This window comes from Argentina silus, assembly GCF_951799395.1.
Source record: "Argentina silus genome assembly, chromosome: 4".
Classification (NCBI taxonomy): Eukaryota; Metazoa; Chordata; class Actinopteri; order Argentiniformes; family Argentinidae; genus Argentina; species Argentina silus.
The window spans coordinates 22,248,267-22,254,102 of record NC_139658.1 but is presented as its reverse complement, the minus strand read 5'-3'; the positions used below and the strand labels follow the sequence as shown (position 1 = coordinate 22,254,102).

Sequence of the window (5,836 nt, the reverse complement as noted above, 5' to 3'; positions counted from 1 at the left end):
AGAGGAGAGGAGAGGAGAGGAGAGGAGAGGAGAGGAGAGGAGAGGAGAGGAAAGGAGGGGAGAGGAGAGGAGAGGAGAGAAGAGGAGGCGGGAGCCAGATTACATATGACAAGGCAGCAGATGAGCGTAAGGGGGGAGGAACAGCTCCGTCAGGATGTAGAGAGAATGACATGGGATTAACCAGCAGAGAAGATCCCGTAGTGTATGTACAGTACAGAGAAGTAGCACACCAGCTGTGCCCTCCATCACACAGCAACGCATGTCTTACTCTACACCCAGGAGAGGCTGGTGGAGGTATAAATCGGAGGATGGGCCCCGGCTCATTGTAATGCATGGAATGGAACGAGGAATGGTATCAAACACACGTGCCCATCCTCCGATGTCTACCTCCACCAGCCTCCCCTGTGCCACCCTAACTGAACCCCAGCCGCTTCCTCCGTTCCAGCCAGGTGAGTTGGGCACATCTGGGGTTGGGAGGGGTTTCAAGGGAGGGGAGTCTTTCTGAGATACAGGTGATGTATCCCACGGCGATTACGCCTCTACTGTGATAAGACATTTGCAGACTCTTCTCATGGCGTTGTGCTAAGTGTACCTTTGTGGTCCGATGCTAAGTCGAGCTAATTACAGCTTTGAGGTGAATCAGGCAAAAGTACACAGTACCTGCTATGTAAAGACGCGCAGAGCAGACATTACAGACACTGTTTACCGAGTGATTACCGTATACCTTTCCCAAACGCTTCATCTGATCTGAGGGAGCCTTTGTTTTCAAACAGAGACAGGCGAAGCTTATCGAGGCTGTCGGTGGATATCGCAAGTCGAGTCTCGCTGATTGGCAGAGGCAGAGTTGGCCTCGTACGGCTACCTGTGGTTGAGTTTCCTGTGTCTGGAGAGGGAGTGTTACACTCTGTAACCGTGTCCCTGTCTGGGGGCCACGGACCCCCGGCCGGGGCAGGTTTTGTTCTGCCTGGGAAGCCTGGAGAGAGTTGCCCCTTGGTGGGTGTCACTGGCTGGCTGTTGGCAGGTTGGCTGGGGATAAGCTTTCATAGGCTCATTGATTGCTGTGGGCCTCTGTGTTCTGGGCAGGCCGGGCTGGGCCACTTAGCTATGGCTCCAGTGTCACAATAGACCCACATAGGAACCCAGGAGCCTGGGAGAGATGGAGGGAGATTAACTTTGCCACCCTTTTCCCACTCTGGGCATCTCTTTCTTTCTTTCTCTCTCTCTCTCTCTCTCTCTCTCTCTCTCTCTCTCTCTCTCTTTCTCTCACCCATTCACCCTCCTCCACCCTCTTCCTCTCCTCCCCTGTCTCTCTCTCTCTCTCTCTCTCTCACACACACACACACACACACACACACAAACACGCACACACATTCCCGTACCGTGTCCATTACAGGGCCTTTTCTCCCCCCCACCCCCCCTTTGCCTCTCTCTCTTGGCTGTCTTTCTCTCACCTCAGGCCCTGGCAGCGGAGCGGGAAGTTCAGCCCAGGGCTGGCTCTCAGACGGAGCACAAACGGCCTGCCATAATGCTCTCCCTTTTCACCAGACACGTCAGCTGGGGTATCAGGCAACACATACTGTACAGTGGAGTAACCACAGGCGGAGGTGGGGGGGGGGGGGGCACATACTGCACACACACACACACACACACATACACACACACACACACACACACACACACACACACACACATACACACACACACACACACATACTGTATGCACGTACACACACACACACACACACACACACACACACACACACACACACACACACACACACACATACACACTCTGTCTCTCTCTCTCTCTCTCTCTCTCTCTCTCTCTCTCTCTCACACACACACACACACACACTGTACACACACACAGATGGCTGAGAGAGCACCTCAAGCAAGGCATTTCACCATGAATAGGCTTTCCTTCCTACCGAACCAGAGCAGGCCAAGTGTGCACATCCGCCCACGTATCTCATATCTCCAATCTTAGAAATGTGGACTATTGTAATAATGGAGCCACACAGAGAGAGAGAGAGAGAGAGAGAGGGGGAGAGAGAGAGAGAGGGAGAGAGAGGGAGAGAGAGGGAGAGAGAGAGACACTGAGAAGTCTGAGTGAAGTTCATTCTGAGCAGCATAGCCTTATTCGCTATAACAGGGAAGCATGAATAGAGTCAAGGCTGATCTCTGTGTTAATGTATTCCACCCTGAAAGCACAGACAGACAGGAGAGGTAAGTTAACACTGAGCTCTTTGTGCTCGGGTGATAGTCATTTAACCATTACGTTATGTGATAGAGAGAGAGAGAGAGAGGGAGAGGGAGGGAGAGAGAGAGGGAGAGAGAGAGGGAGAGAGAGAGAGAGAGAGAGAGAGAGAGAGGGAGAGAGAGAGGGAGAGAGAGCGAGAGCGAGAGAGAGAGAGAGAGCGCGAAGGGGTGGGGGGGAAGGTGAAATAACCTTGAGATTCTGAATGAGAAATAGTCCAATTATTGGCTGTCTGGCTTTGTGTTTTCTCTAGGCTTTCTCTCTCTCCCTCTCTCTCTCTCTCTCTCTCTCTTCTCCTCTACTCTCCTCTCTCCTATCCTGTTCCCAGGTGTTCCGCCTTGAACCGAAGGGAGAAAAAAAAAAGAAGGAAAACAAAAGTTAAACACTTTCGAATGTGACTGCAGATTAGCGTAACGAGCTATTACTAGTTAATATGCTCCTGTTCTCCCACAGTGTGTGTGTGTGTGTGTGTGTGTGTGTGTGTGTGTGTGGGGGGGGGGGGGGGGGGGGAGTGGTTGACCCCGGGTGTGACAGACTCCTGTTTGGGGGGGTCATGACCCCCCGAACCCCACACCCTGAAATAGCATGTGATTATGCCCTCGTTTGAGGATAAACATAGGAGTTCTTTCTCTCAGAAGCTGCCCTCAGTCAACCCTGTTCACTCGGACTAATAAAGAGGGCAGTGGGTACACTTAATGAACAACACAACGTCGGCCCTTTGTTTTGAAACATTGTTTTAACCATGTCCATCTACCTATTTATCCCCAAATAGACACACAGAAACAAAGAGGCAATGTCTGTGTCTACGTCTGCCGTAGATATCGATGGTGTCTGTAAATGAACTGTGTTCTTTGAAGACCAAAGCACCCTCGTTATCTGCATAACCTTAACACCTGTGTGCTAACCGTGTGATAAGCCCTTTGAAAGGGAGTTTAATGTGTATGTGAGTTTGGATAAGTGAGTGTGTGTGTGCGTGTGTGTTTGGATGAGTGTGTGTGTGTGTGTGTGTGTGTGTGTGTGTGTGTGTGAGTGTGTGTGTGTGTGTGTGTTTTATAGAACTGTACACACACACGTGTGTGTGTGTGTGTGTGTGTGTGTGTGTGTGTGTGACTGCCTGTGTTTAGAAGACACCCCCCCCCGCCACTTCCCCTAAGGAGGTGTAGTCGATGATGGATGCTTACGAGCGCAGAGTGGACATTCCTTTGCTCTCCGCCGCCGTTTACTCCTTAAACCAGAGCACAACTCACAGCCCCGACTCTGACCCGCTCACAGACGGCTTTATGGACTTCACTATACCATAGACAACTGATAGAGACTGCCATCACATAGATAGCAGGGGAGACTGGTGGAGGCTGGTGGAGGCTGGTGGAGGTCGAAATCGGAGGACGGGCTCATTGTAATCCATGGAATGGAATTAAGAATGGTATTTGATACTGAACTGTATATTGTACGTAGGCCCACACACACACACACACACACACACATACACACACACACACACACACACACACACACACCTACACTACGCATCTCAGAATAATAGGTTTGTCTGCAGCGTGAGTGAAACATTCCCTCGAGCCGCTGCTCGTGAGTCTTTTGTTAAACGTTGTGCAGGAAAATAATCAGCCTAAATCTGCTGTCATGTCACAGAGGAGTGATGGGATAGCTAGCGTGTGACGTGACTCTCTCCTTTGGCCAATCTCTTAGCATGTAAATCCATAAGTCATGCAGCCGAGGCTTTTCTCAACTCCGAGACAAAAGACATAAGATAAAAGAGATTTAAAAAACGTTTCTATGAAAATATAATTTCAAACTGGAGCTGAGAGCGGCATACAGTCAAGGGCAATGTGAACTAGTTCGACTCGGAACATCAAAAGCAATGGAAGCGAAAGAGCCAGGTTGGAATACCAATTCAACAAGTGCGGTTTAATTGACTCGTGACAGCCTCCGAAACATCAAGAGACACACAGCTTCAAAGCTCAGACGATAACCCCAGACGTCTCTAAATGATCTCCCCCATTGGCTTTCAAGGGGCTTTCTAACTGGGGTCATTTCTCCCCCCTCAGCGGACAAGCAGATAAGCCAGGACAAAGTCTACCAAGCTGACCCCAGCTCACGGACGCCGGGAAGGAGAACCCACCGGAGATAACGAGCATCACATTAGCAGAAACTATTGAGTAAACAAGACGCTTTCAGATCCCGAATGCGGGGGGCTCCTAATACAAGCGGTGACGCGTGGCAGCTTTGTCTGTGATGTGAAACATGCAGATTTATATGGATGGACGCAATAATACAGTGTGTATACCAGGAGAGGCTGGTGGAGGGAGAAATCGGAGGACAGGTCTCATTGTCATGCATGGATCGGAATGAGGAACGGTATCAAACGGGTGTGTGTCTGATCAGACCAGACGATCAGCTGAGGTGAGAGTCGACCAGACGGTGTTTCTGGTTTAAGGGGGTCATGGTTTTAACCTTTAAACCTCTGTGTTTGGCAATATATCTCCCAGATGAAGGCCAGGCAGGACTGGTTAAGACCACCACTGCTGGTGTTAGCCAGATGTCACACTAGATGAGTCACGGTCGGCGAGATATTCAACATTGCACAGCACCACAATTGCTCAGAGAGACGGAGAGAGATTGTTAGGCTGTTCATGCATGAACCAACGACTGCCAGAGGCTGTGTCTTCTTGCAGAGTCAAAATCGAAATGCTTGTTAAAAAACATTGGATGACTTAGAGGAGAAGTGTGTTTTTAAGAGGTTAGATACACTTGTTAAAACTCAGCCAAACCCTCTGGTAAGCACTTAGGAATCTTACCCCCCATAGATAGACTTTTCAGAATGTAGAGCTAATTATTCGGCTAACCAAGGTCCATAAAAAAAATCAATACAGGCACATTTAAAAGCAGTTCCCTCAGCAGGGAGGGAAAATAACACAATTACCAAATGCACAGCTTATGTTAAATTCACGTCGCCAACTAAGTGAAGTTGCTCTGTCAAGCATAGAGGTCTCTCAAAAAGCAATTAAAAACAAAAAAGAAACTCAATTAAAAGAAATAGAAAAAAAATGACCAATTTCGAAGTTGTGCAAATGTGAAACCGGTGGACTGTGAAATCCGACTCGATTAGGGAGTGAAAACAGACAGGTAAGCAAAAAGGAAAGAGTGGGATGGAGAGCTTAGTTTTCACCACTAAAGTTGTTGAACTATTTCATTTAAAGGTTTACTCCACAAATCAAAAGGACAGCCTGAAGACCTGAATTCGTAAATTGAGAATTATTCATAAAACTGACAGTCTATGACATCTTTAAAACTTTGAACAGATGAAAAATCTCAATGATGCTGGATGATACAGCACAGTATATCTTATACCAAGGGTGACGAGCAACACATCGCCAAGAAAACGTTCACTAGGAGTAAATGTACAGAGGGAACGTTAGTATATCATGCATATCATACTTGGGAGAATTCCAAATTCTCAGTTCTCTCCAGTTCTCAGAACTCTCCAATTCTACAGCTGGTGACTATTCCACCAAAACCCCCGAAGTGAAACAGAAACATCAAGTAACAGCCCAAAGGGAG

General features: G+C 48.5%; 1 protein-coding gene across 1 annotated transcript in view; it reads right to left on the bottom strand.

Annotated features, from left to right (window-relative positions):
* The window catches only part of LOC310803395 (semaphorin-3F-like), a 47,217-nt gene that overhangs the window by 37,122 nt on the left and 4,259 nt on the right, over positions 1-5,836 (bottom strand). The window lies entirely within an intron of this gene.